Genomic DNA, 11,413 nt, shown 5'->3' with positions numbered 1-11,413 from the left:
GTCATGCCAGCTGGCATGGTACAGAGAAAAGGCAAAGACTGGATTTACCCTTAGCACCACTTGTCCAAATCTAAACTGACCAGACAGCCAGGCTAAGTCATCTCTCATCAGGTGCTCAGGTCACTTCACAAGCATGTGTCAGACTAGCTAGGAGTCACCATGGAGGGAGAGCAGAGAATGGAAATCAGCACTCCTGGGTTCTCTCCAGAGCTCTGGAAAGCACTGTATTCAAGAGGCTGGACCTGGGAACTAGGAGTCAGAAGATGCTGCCTCTGTGATGTCTGTCTCCATGAAGGATGGCCTCACAAAGATGATTGTCAGCTAGCACATGTGCCATCCATTCAACCCAGATGCGCTGTCCACATCTCCTGCAGCAGGGAGTTTTAGAGGTTGTAAAGGGATTTTCCTTCTGATTGACTTCCTTCAAACCTGTGTTCTCCCTCTGGAGAAAGGAACAGGGCTCAGGCATTGGACCTGTGTCAGGTCAGATTCAGATTTCTGTCTCCAAAAGGGAGAGTGGAGCAGGGCATGGCTCCTGGGAGTATATGAATTGCTCATACCTGCCCTTACCCCTTTCCCCACTATGAAGGGGAGCCTTTGGAGAAGAGCATTCCCAGATTTCTCAGACCCAATTAACTGGAGAAGATAAAGTAATAAATAAATCAATCCTGGAACTGGGACTCATTACTGTAGTGCCAGGGCTTGGGAGCACCAGTGAATTGTGATGTCAGCTGTAAAACATGATGAGAAGGCGGTAATTAATGCCTGGCTTGCCTCCAGCCAGCTCTGCTGAGCCTTTAACCTTTGGGCTGTGCTTGAGTGAAACACAGGGAGACTGATGTTTGGGGGGTGGAGAAAACCTGCTCTGCCTCCAGCTGGGGCTTTGGGGCAGGGGGAGCCCAGCACACAGCATTGAGGGCAGGGAACAGGTAAGCAGCAACTCATTAAATAGGCTGCCATGTATGTCAGAAAGCCTGGTCTGGATCCTGGCACTGTCCCACAAAGAAAGCCCAAGGCCGAGGGTCAGGGGAGGGAGTGACCCACCCCAGCTCTCTGAGCTCTCAGCCCAGCAAGTCATTTGGTATCCATATCCTGGCTTCCATTTGTCTGTCTGCCCCATAGGGAGGCAGATATGCACCCCACTTTGAAAAGTGCCTAGAGTTTGACAGCCAGCAAATGTGGGTTATGGATACTGTGGTGTGGCACAGAGTGGGCTCTGGGTTCCTGTGCTCAATTTGTAGCTCTGCCCCAGACCCTATTGTGGCCCTGTTCAAGTCATGCAAACCTAACCCTTTGTGTGGCAGGACCCTAGGGATACAGCGTGGTGTGGATCCAGCCCTCTTGGGCATGCAACTATTCTCCAAGACTCTTAGCCAAAAAAAACACTGGAACAGGATGGGTGGTTGTTGAAGCCATCTTCCTATCCACTCCCTTCTGATCCAGCCTGTGTGCATTGAACAGCTCAGCTTCACTCCTGGTCCACCATGCATGCCATAAGCCACCAAGCTCTGGGCTCCCTGGCTGCCAGCCCCAGCACAGAGGCAAGGTGCAAACTTCCCTCCCTACTGGTGCTGCTCTCATCAGGCCAGGCTTGGATCAGCAGGCAGGACCAGGAGCCAGGAGATCTGGCTTCTAGTCCTCACTCTCCTGACCTGTGACAAGGTGCTGTCCCACCCTCTGTAACCCACTTTGTGTGTCTAGCTTGGGGCAGGGCCTGTCTGTGTAGCGCCCAGCATGCCAGGGCCCTGCTAATGGTTGGCACAGTCATATATATAGTACCAGTGAGTTGTAGTCTGGGAGCCCATGCTGCCGTGGCCCATGCAGGAGCCTACAAGGCTGTCAATCCAACAACCTTCACCAGCACTAAGCTCACTTGAAGAGGAAGAAGTTTTCTCCTTTCCTAAAGAGCCTCCTCCGCACCTGCCTGGTGCTGTCAGCAATGGCTCACATCACAGCTTGTGATACCCTAATCACTTCCCCAGCAGTCAGCTGGGTTGTCACAAATGCTGGGCTGTGAACGGATTAAGGAAAGAATCAGACAGAAGAAGGGATGATTCTCTCTCTTTCTCCAAGTCTAGCAGTAGCTGGGAGTGTAACACATTCAAGGGGCATCAATGCACCTGGTGCTGAGTTACACCATGCTGCCAGGAACCCAAGTGCTTCTGGATACAGGGCCAGGAGTCCCAACTCCTGTGAGGACTCCTGATTTCTATTCCTGGCTCTACCCCTGACTCACTATGAGCAAAGCACTCCCCAGCTCTGTGCCTCAGTTTCCCAATCTGTAGAGTGGAGCTGAAATACTTTCACAGGGCACTTGGAGAGATAGGCTTGGAAAGTGTGTATTATCAGCAAGTGCCAAGAGTTCTTACCCTCTGTATAAGCAGCAGCAGCATTATGCTGACTACACTGAAAGCAGCCCACAGCTCTGAGGTTAAATCTGGCAGACAGCCCCTGTCACTTCCACACAGGGCCAGAGACCTCTGACTCCTCCAGGCCATGGAAGTGAGACTACAGAAGCCTGGCTTGCCAGTAACGAGCTCCTTCCTGCCCTCTCCATGGGCATGCAGCTCTTGACACCTGCAGATTAGCAGTGAGCTTTCCTCTCTGCCTTGATTCATGGACTTTGCCAGCCACTGAGTCCCAGAGGCTGTGCAGAGTAAGTCCTGTTCAGGCAGAGACAGGGCACGTTCTCCCACAGCATTCACTCCAGGCTTTGCCTGAGCAGGAAAGAGAATGGAGTGGGAGGGAAATTTTGGTCTGCAAGGCTCACATGTGGCTACTGATGGCTGTGTGGTCCTGGGGAACTCATATCCACACTGAAATAGCATATAATGTACAGGAGCTGCAGTGTCACACCCATCAGAGGCCCTGCTCCTTGCCCCAATCCTACCTAGCCCAGCCCAGCCCAGCCCAACCCAGCCACCATTGGCTTCTGCTGTTCCCCAGGACAGCAAGAAGGATAGGGGAATCCCTGGAGAACAAGCATGGTGGTGGGATAAGGGGGCAGACATGGCTAATCGGGCTACCCCCATCACCTTGCCCCAACCGGAGCTCTTAGGAGAAGTGCCCACAAACCCTCTACCTTGCACTATAAGTGTGCCAGGTACATGGTCTGTTCATGCGTTTGGTGACATGATGGGCTTATTTTTCCTTTCCTTCATGTTGTGCCTGTTGCACCTCTAAATGATGGGCCTTGAACTCTCCAAGGCACTGGGAGGGCCCAACTGGCCCCAACTGGGGGAGCTGAGGGCCTTTAGCAGGGACATGTACCATGCCTATAGCCATGCAGCACCTCAGCCCCGTGCAAGTGTAGGGCAGTGTTGCCCCTCGGCCATGTGCACATGGTGCTGCAGGCTCCTCGAGCTGGAGGAGGCAGGCCAGGGGGAGCGAACCTGCCACCCACACGTGCGAAGTCACCACATGGCTCTGCAATGAAGTGAGGAATGAAGAGCTGCAGAAGGCACTTGCCGAGCGGCTGATGGACAGACAGACAGCTCTCAATTGGGTCTGGCCCCCTGCCAGACGCCTCTGCCTCTGCCTCTCCCTCCGCTGTCGCTGCACACTCGTGAGTGAGGCGCCGCTTCAGCCATTGCTTCATTTTCTCAGCTTTTTGCTGTCTCCACTAGTTATCAGGCCTTGAAAACAAAGCGCTCAGCCCACAGTCTCTTCCATTCCAGTGGCTCCCTGATGCCTAACATAGCCTGACAGCCACTCCTTCGTGCTGCACTGGTCATCAGGCATTCACGTCACCAGGGGCTAGTGGGGGACAGTGCCAGAGCAGGGAGTGTGGGTCAGTGCAGTGGCCCATGGGAAGGTTTAGAGTGGGGAAACCTGAGGAGCGTGACAATCCCTTGCATGCCCCTCCCTGACCCTGCCAAGAGTGGGAGCACACCAGGACAAGGGAGCAGCTCCTCAACTGTGGGCCAGGTGTCCCTTGTGTACTAGCCTCACTGCCAGCCTGGGCTGTATGGTGGGAAGCCAATGGAGTGAGACACTTGAATAGCTCTGGCTAGGAATGTCTATGCTCCCTCCTGCCAGTCTCCTGGGTGGTCTTCACCCAAGAGGTCTGAGGCTAGGATCAGTCATTCCCCAGCAGCACAGGATGACCCATACGTGAGAGCACCCAGGGGGATGTATACCAGACACCCATCACTCTGCAGATCTGCCCAGGCACAGGCTTCTTTTAGCTGATCTTAGTCCCAACCCTGTAAATCTATTCAGCTCCTCCCTCCACCACAAATCATGCATCCACTATTTGGGTCAAAAATGTTAGCAAGCAGGGTGTCAGCGAGCTGCTAGAGGAGACTGTGGCAACATCAGGTAGTCAGTATGGAATGAACCCAGTCAGTAGTCATAAACCCAAAACATGTGTCATATAATAGAGAAGTAGCATCATCCAGCCCCTTCTGGGGCCAAACAGACAAACATGCTTTGAGCCCAGCACAATAGTTTGGAACAGGGAGTGAAGAACAATCCTCAACACCACTGAATATGAGTGCACAGAATGCGATCCCCAGAGCTGCGCCAGTTCACTCACAATGACATAGGGATAATGGGTTCATCTGAGCCTTGAGCAGGGGAGCTGCATGCCCAATACTCCTGAGCCCGGAGGCACTTGTGAAGGCTAGGGAGCAGGCACAGACAGAGCTCTTTGTGGCACAGCGGGCTGGGGAATCGCTGGGAGGAAGCGTGCCCCCGAGAGACGATGCTGCCTTGAGCAAGCAGAGACTGCATACGTGTTTTCTGTCTTAATTTAATCATTCTGCATTAGGTCACGTCATGTTCTTTTATGTTACACCACAATCCCCAGACACTGCAGCATAAATACATCCTCTGTTGCAAGGTTACCAGGCTAATTTCTAAGCATGTTACAGTAACTGAGACCACGCTTACTGCACTTACAAGTGAGTGACTGCCAAAAGCCCTGGGGGTGAGCCAGCTGTGTGTGACTGAATGGGGACTCGACATCAGGACTCCTGAGCATTCTGATGCTGTGGGTAAGCCACTTCTCCACTCAGAGCCTCTGTTTCCCCATCTTTAAAAAAGAAATGATACAGACAAGCCCTTGGCTGGTGTAAGGTGTGTACAGACTTTGTCTCTTCCCTACCGTATGAACTCTCTACAGTAAAGTGTGCCCAGGTTGAGGGGTGGGGGAACTCACCTAGTTGCTGTGCTCTTGTCAGTGCTCTTCACAAGGCTGCTACATTGCTAGCAATTGTCTTTTTTTTCTGATGGACATGCCTGTTGGGGTCCTTGCAGAGAAGCGAGCTGATCCGTCCCACAGAACACAGAGTCTAAGGGCCCAATCTTTCTTGATCCAATGGACTGCTCAGAGGAGAAAGCTCTTCTCCCACTGTTAAGTACGGGCAGAATTATATCCTTCCGATCAGATGGTTAAAAACAGGCAAGGATATTGGGTACCGCTGTTTTTAGGTGCCTAAATTACAACACCTCAAGCCCAAATGGCACCAAGCCCCTGACATTCCCACTAACTGGTCAGAGTGATACAGGCCCAGCATGTCCAGAAGTCCAACTCAAGATGGGCTGAGGTGTCGCAGCTCTCAGGGTTGTAACTTTTAGGGCTCCCACTGCTTAATGGAATTCACCACATCCAGACTAAGTACAATGCTTAGGGAGAGTGGGTGTTTTGGGAACAGGATCTACAGAAGCTAGCACACATAGCATGCAACCACCTAAACTAGCTAGGAGGAAGTGTTGAGGACAAGGGTGTGCTGCAAGTCTCCTCTGTCTTGGAGATGAAGCAGCTACTTTTGGGTTGGAGTGAGGTACTAGCACTGACTCGGACATACAGCCTTGAGTTCCTTCCTGGAATGAGGTGCCTAGACCCTTCTTTCAATCTTGGCAAAGCAGAGCTGGAAGGGGAGTTACCAACTACTTCAGTGGTTGAAGCCCTCATAGTGGCTGAGGCTGTGGAAGATCTGGGTTCATCTCCCTCCCCTGGGAATGCCTAACTACTAGACTGCAATGAAAAGGCTCTCACTCCTGTTGCACTTTGCAGGGAACATTTAAATACTCCTTGGACTAGAAAGAGGGAATGATGCATAGCTCAGTGACTAGGGTACTCATCTGGAAGGGTGAGACCTGGGATCCAGTTCCTGCTCCAGTAAACATTTCTGTACTCTATGTAAGTGTTCACCAGAGCATGGACTAAAATTCAAGTGCCCCTGCTCCCAGGTGAGAGCCCTAAATACTGGGCTATACAGTCTCTTTCTCTCTCTGGCTTAATGAATATTTAACTATTCTATGAGAAACAAGGATATTTTGGTTGATATCTTTTATTGGACCAACTGCAACCTGGGATAAAGTCAGACTAGCTTTTCAATGCAAAGCATTCTTCTTCAGGTCCTATACAGGTGGGGCCCTCTTCTTGAAGCCATGAGGTAACCTGAAGAACAATGCTTTGCTTCTGAAAGCATGTCTAGCGATCCAGTTAGTCCAATAAAAGATATCAACCAAAATATCCTTGTGTCTCTCGCATAACTCCTGGATTATCATAGCTGCATCACACTAATGCTATCTTAACTATTCCATGTACTTGCAACAGCAGAGATTGAGAAAAAACACCATTCACACCAATCCAGAATACTCTGTAGACAGTGGTTAGGTCATTCTCCTAGAAAAGTAGGAAACATGCATTCAAAACCCCTCCGGCAGAGGAAAGGTTTGCATTTAGGTAAAACCTCGCCTCCCGCATCCTTTGCACTCTTGCATCCTAGGCAAGTGCACCAGACACTAGGCTATTGAACAAAAGAGTGCATCTGTAACAAACCTAGCCCCAGCTGGATAGGATTCAGCCCCAGGCTCCACCTGAGAGTAGCCATAGAGTAGGCTGAGTTACCCCTCAGGGGTACAGTAAAAGGGTCCCACCTACACAGGCCCTGATAAGCCCACAGCATACAGCAGCAAGCTGTCTGGACATAGATTGCCATACTCCTGACCTGCTTGGAACTCCTTGCCCAGTTCTGACTTTGGCTTTTGACTTCAGCTCTGCAACCCTGACTTCAGCTTCTGATCTTGGCTTCTAAATTCAGCTCTGTACTCCTGACTCTGGTTCCTGCTCCATTTCTCCAGTCCTAATCATGGCTTCTTACCCCCGTCCTCTTCACGCAGGTGATCTACCCTGAACACACACAACCTGGTTACTTATAGCACCATCCCTTCCTTCTTGGGTGAATTAATTCTTAGTCTGTCTACACCCACCCAATTCCTGGGTCAGGAACCCAAAAGTTCAGAGATGCAAAATCAGTAACTTCTCCTGAACCTCTTGGCCCATGACACCCAATGCATGCAGCTGTCAGGGCACAGCTGTTCCGCAAACACAGCTCTTTCATAATCGCCTCGGAGCCTCCCCTTCCTTCCTTCCTCACCTTCAATCTGCTCTAAATTTATCCTTCGCTCTTGCTGGCTGCAGAGACTCATCTTGTTTTGCAGGGTTATTTTCACTGGCAATGGGAAGGTACATTTCGAAGCGCCGGAATCTGAGGTGTGAGCTGCTTTAATCTCACTGGCAGGTATCAAACCTTTATGTCTGCCCCAAAAGGTGATAATGAGGCTGAAGTGACGGAGGCACACGCAGCAGGAGAATATTAAAAGCAGAGCAAGGCTACAGATGTTGCCAAAAAGACACATCCTTGCACCCTTTCCCTCCCCAATGCAGAGCAGGCTCCTGCTGGGATAGTGCTAGCTGGAGGGGCCACAGATTCCAGTATAAATCCACCTGCTTAACCTAAAACACAAGGACCACGCTCACAATCCCAGCAGGGCAAGGAGTAGGCAAAACATACAAAGGATACATTTTGGGGAGTGACAGTTACCCTACCCATTGCCCCTGGGGACTGCATGGAACCCTCTGAAATACTTCTTCCCTATGCTTGGAACAGGTGGCTGGTCTCCAGCAGATGGGAGCCCCTGGCCTCCCCCATATGTGACCACTCCCTAGCACCCTCCAGAGAGGAAGTGGATGAACAGGGTATGTGGTCCACCAACCTAAGATCATTTACTCAGCTAGATAAATGAGGAGAGCCCAGGGCCTGTATTTCATAGAATCATAGAAAATAGAGTTAGAAAGAACCTCAGGCAGTCATCTAATCCAACTCGCTGCTCAAAGCAGGACCACCTCCAACTAGATCATTTCAGCCAGGGCTTTGTTGAGCCGGGCCTTAAAAACCTCCAAGGATGGAGATTCCACTGCCTCTCTAGGTAACCCATTCCAGTGCTTCACCACCCTCCTAGTGAGAAAGTTTTCTCTAATATCCAACCTAAATCCCCCTTGCTGTAACTTGAGACCACTGCTCCTTGTTCTGTCATCTGTCACCACTGAGAACAATCTAGTTTCATCCTCTTTGGAACCACCCCTCAGGTAGTTAAAGGCTGCTATCAAATCCCCACCTTAGTCTTGTTGTCTGCAGGCTGCAGACTATAAACCCAGTTCCCTCAGCCTCTCCACAGAAGTCACGTGCCCCAGCCCCCTCACCATTTTTGTTGCCTTCTACTGGACTCTCTCCAGCTTGTCCTCATCCTTTATATAGTGGCAGGGCAGGGGGGGGTGCAAAACTGAATGCAGTTCTCCAGATGTGGCTTCACTGGAATAGGGGGAAATAATTATTTCCCTCAATCTGCTGGCAACGCTCCTATTAATACAGCCCAGTATGCTGCTAGCCTTCTTGGCAACAAAGGCACACTGTTGACTCATCCATCTTATTGTCCACCATAACCCCCAGGTCCTTTTCTGCAGAGCTGCTGCTTAGCCAGTTGGTCCCAAGCCTGAAGCGGTACATGAAGTTTTTCTGTCCTAAGTGCAGGACTTTGCTCTTCTCCTTGTTAAACCTCATGAGATTTCTCCAATTTGTCTAGGTCACTCTGAATCCCACCCCTACCCTCCAGCATATCTGCTAAACCCCCCAGCCTGGTGTCATCCACACACTTGCTGAGGTTGCACTCTATTCCATCTTCCAGATTGTTAATGAAGATGTTGAATAAAACTGGCCCCAGAACTGAACCCTGGGGCACTCCATTTGATACTGGCTGCCAATTAAACCTTGAACCATTGATCACTACCTGTTGACTCTGATGATCCAGCCAGCTTTCTATCCACCTTACAGACCATTCATCCAACCCATACTTCTCCAGCTTACTTGCAAGAATGCTGTGGGACATGATATTCAAAGCCTTGCTAAAGTCAAGGTATACCACTGCTTTCCCTGCATCCACAGAGCTAGTTATCTCATCATAGAAGGCAATCAGGTTGGTCACTCATGACTTGCCCTTGGTGAATCCAGGCTGACTGTTTCTAATCATCTTCTTCTCCTCCAAGTGCTTAGAAATGGATTCCTTGATGACCTGCTCCATGATTTTTTCTGGGGACTGAATTGAGGCTGACCAATCTGTAGTTCCCTGGATCCTCGTTCCCTGTCTTAAAGACAGGCACTATATTTGCCCTTTTCCAATCGTCTGGGACCTCCCTGGATGGGCAGATATAAATTATATTTCCTGGCAATGTAATTTGCCTGAATCTCGGAAACTGCATAATGTGCACAAAAGTGACCACACTGGAGTTTCCTGGTGTGCTACTCTCCCAAAACATGATATGTTTGTAGGTGTGGGGAGAGGAGTGTGCTCACCAGGGAAGCTGTGGACTTAGACTGAACAGCAATGTCAAAGCCACCACAAGGGGTCTGGCTGTATTTGAGGATCTGGTCAGATTTGATACCTGTTTGAGGCCTTTGTGTTCTAGAGGAGGTTCTCTCGACCTGGTCTGGGTCCCCTAGGATGAGGTGTGCTAAGTGGGAAAGGTGGCATTGGGTGATTCAGCAGCTGAAGTTCTAGAGGGGTTGGTTGGCACTGAGACAGCCAAGCTCTTAGCTTACTGTTTGGGGGCGTGAGGTAGGGTTTGTGTACTTCACATAAAATGTGGCTGTACTCCTACATAATCCAGACTGTGTGTGTACAGGTGGGAGGTAACTGCTAGCAAAGGCAAACAGGGGCTGAATTGCCCAACCTCAAGAGGGGATACAGTTCTGAGCAGACTTGGACCATTTTGCTTCACTATATTGAGTGGAACCTCAGCACATTGTTGGAAGCTGACCCTGATGATTACTAATGACACCTGGCTTGGAGAAGGAAGAGAGGGTGCCTTCAAACAGCCAACGTACTCCTGGGCTCTGAAGTGAAATTGTTGGTGGTAGTAGAGCTTACTCCAAGGATGCAGGTTTGGCTGTTTGGTGTATGCACAGAAGGAGGCTGATACGTGACTAGAAGGGAACATGAGAAGATGGAGAAAGCTAGGAGTGGGTGAGGGAGACAAAGGCTTGGAAGGCAAGTAGGGGGGAGCAGCAGGAACAGAGCTGCCAAGGATGCTGAAGGGAAGACAAAGAAGACTAGTAAAAAAAGAGTGGCAGAGAAGGACCTGCATCTGCTGGGATGTCATGGGCTCCTGGAACAGGGCAGCTTAATCATCTCAATGGACTGCTTGCTCTGTTCTGTTTCATGTTCCCTTAAAGTTGTTTGTTTCTCTGAGGTCTTGGCAGCTCCCCACAAGCCACGCAGACCTCCCTGTTGCATGAGCAGTTACTCCAGCCAGGAGGAAATGCTCTGATCCCTCTGCCATCAAAATGGAAGTTACAAGCCAGAAAGGTACTCCTGCAGCCTTATTTTGATAGGGATGTTAAGTCCTTGGTGTTAAGCCAAAATCCTAAATGGCTGAGTTAAGGACTTCTACATCCCCTTGGTCTGCATGGGAAGCAGGTGTCCACATCCTTTGGGAGGCTCAACTGTGGCACATAAATAGCCATGAGCAGATAAACATAAATCCATCAGCAATGCTGAAAAACTAGGGGCAAAGCATCCCCCTGCTAAACTGGTGTCCTGGGAAAGCCTGAAGGGTCCCCCTAGGCTAAGTGCACCCCAATCCTCATGCCCACCCTTTGGGCACATGTGCAGCACCTTCTCAGCCTCTCTCCAAATACTTTGCACACTAGTGCCCTGTGAACCTAAGGGATTTGTTCCCATTTGACAGATGGTAAAACTGAGGCCGAAAGCGAGAGAAGGGGGTGTGGGAAGGCTGAAAAAGAACCCCGGGCCTGGCCTCGCCCGACAACACGCGCCGGTCCCTGAAAACGACCCCCTCGCCGTTCAAAGAACTACAGCTCCCAGCATGCCCTGCGACGCCTGCGCGCCCTGCCTCCTTATGGTTGGGAGGCGGGGCCAGCCCGGCTTAGAGCTGGGCCAATCAGGGAAGGAGGCAGGCGGACCAATGGGAAGAGCCGCCGGCGGATTTGAAAGAGGCTCGGAGAGAGGGCGGCCCACGCTCAGGTAGGAGCTGGGTGTGCGGCCGTTAACGACTCCCGCGGCGGGGGAGCCTGTGGAGCCCCGCGGGGGCGAGGGGAGGGCGCTC

At 50.9% G+C, this 11,413-nt stretch overlaps 1 protein-coding gene across 2 annotated transcripts in view; it reads left to right on the top strand.

The window, feature by feature from the left end:
- Positions 1–11,271: 11,271 nt before the first annotated feature.
- The window catches only part of KIF18B (kinesin family member 18B), a 28,588-nt gene continuing 28,446 nt past the window's right edge, over positions 11,272–11,413 (top strand). For both annotated transcript variants that reach the window (XM_006026373.2, XM_025207322.1), the window contains exon 1: positions 11,272–11,331. The gene's annotated coding sequence lies outside the window, so the exon portion shown is untranslated. The remainder of the gene's footprint in view (positions 11,332–11,413) is intronic.

This window comes from Alligator sinensis, unplaced genomic scaffold (genome assembly GCF_000455745.1).
Source record: "Alligator sinensis unplaced genomic scaffold, ASM45574v1 scaffold919_1, whole genome shotgun sequence".
Classification (NCBI taxonomy): Eukaryota; Metazoa; Chordata; order Crocodylia; family Alligatoridae; genus Alligator; species Alligator sinensis.
This window is presented reverse-complemented; position numbering and strand designations above follow the sequence as displayed.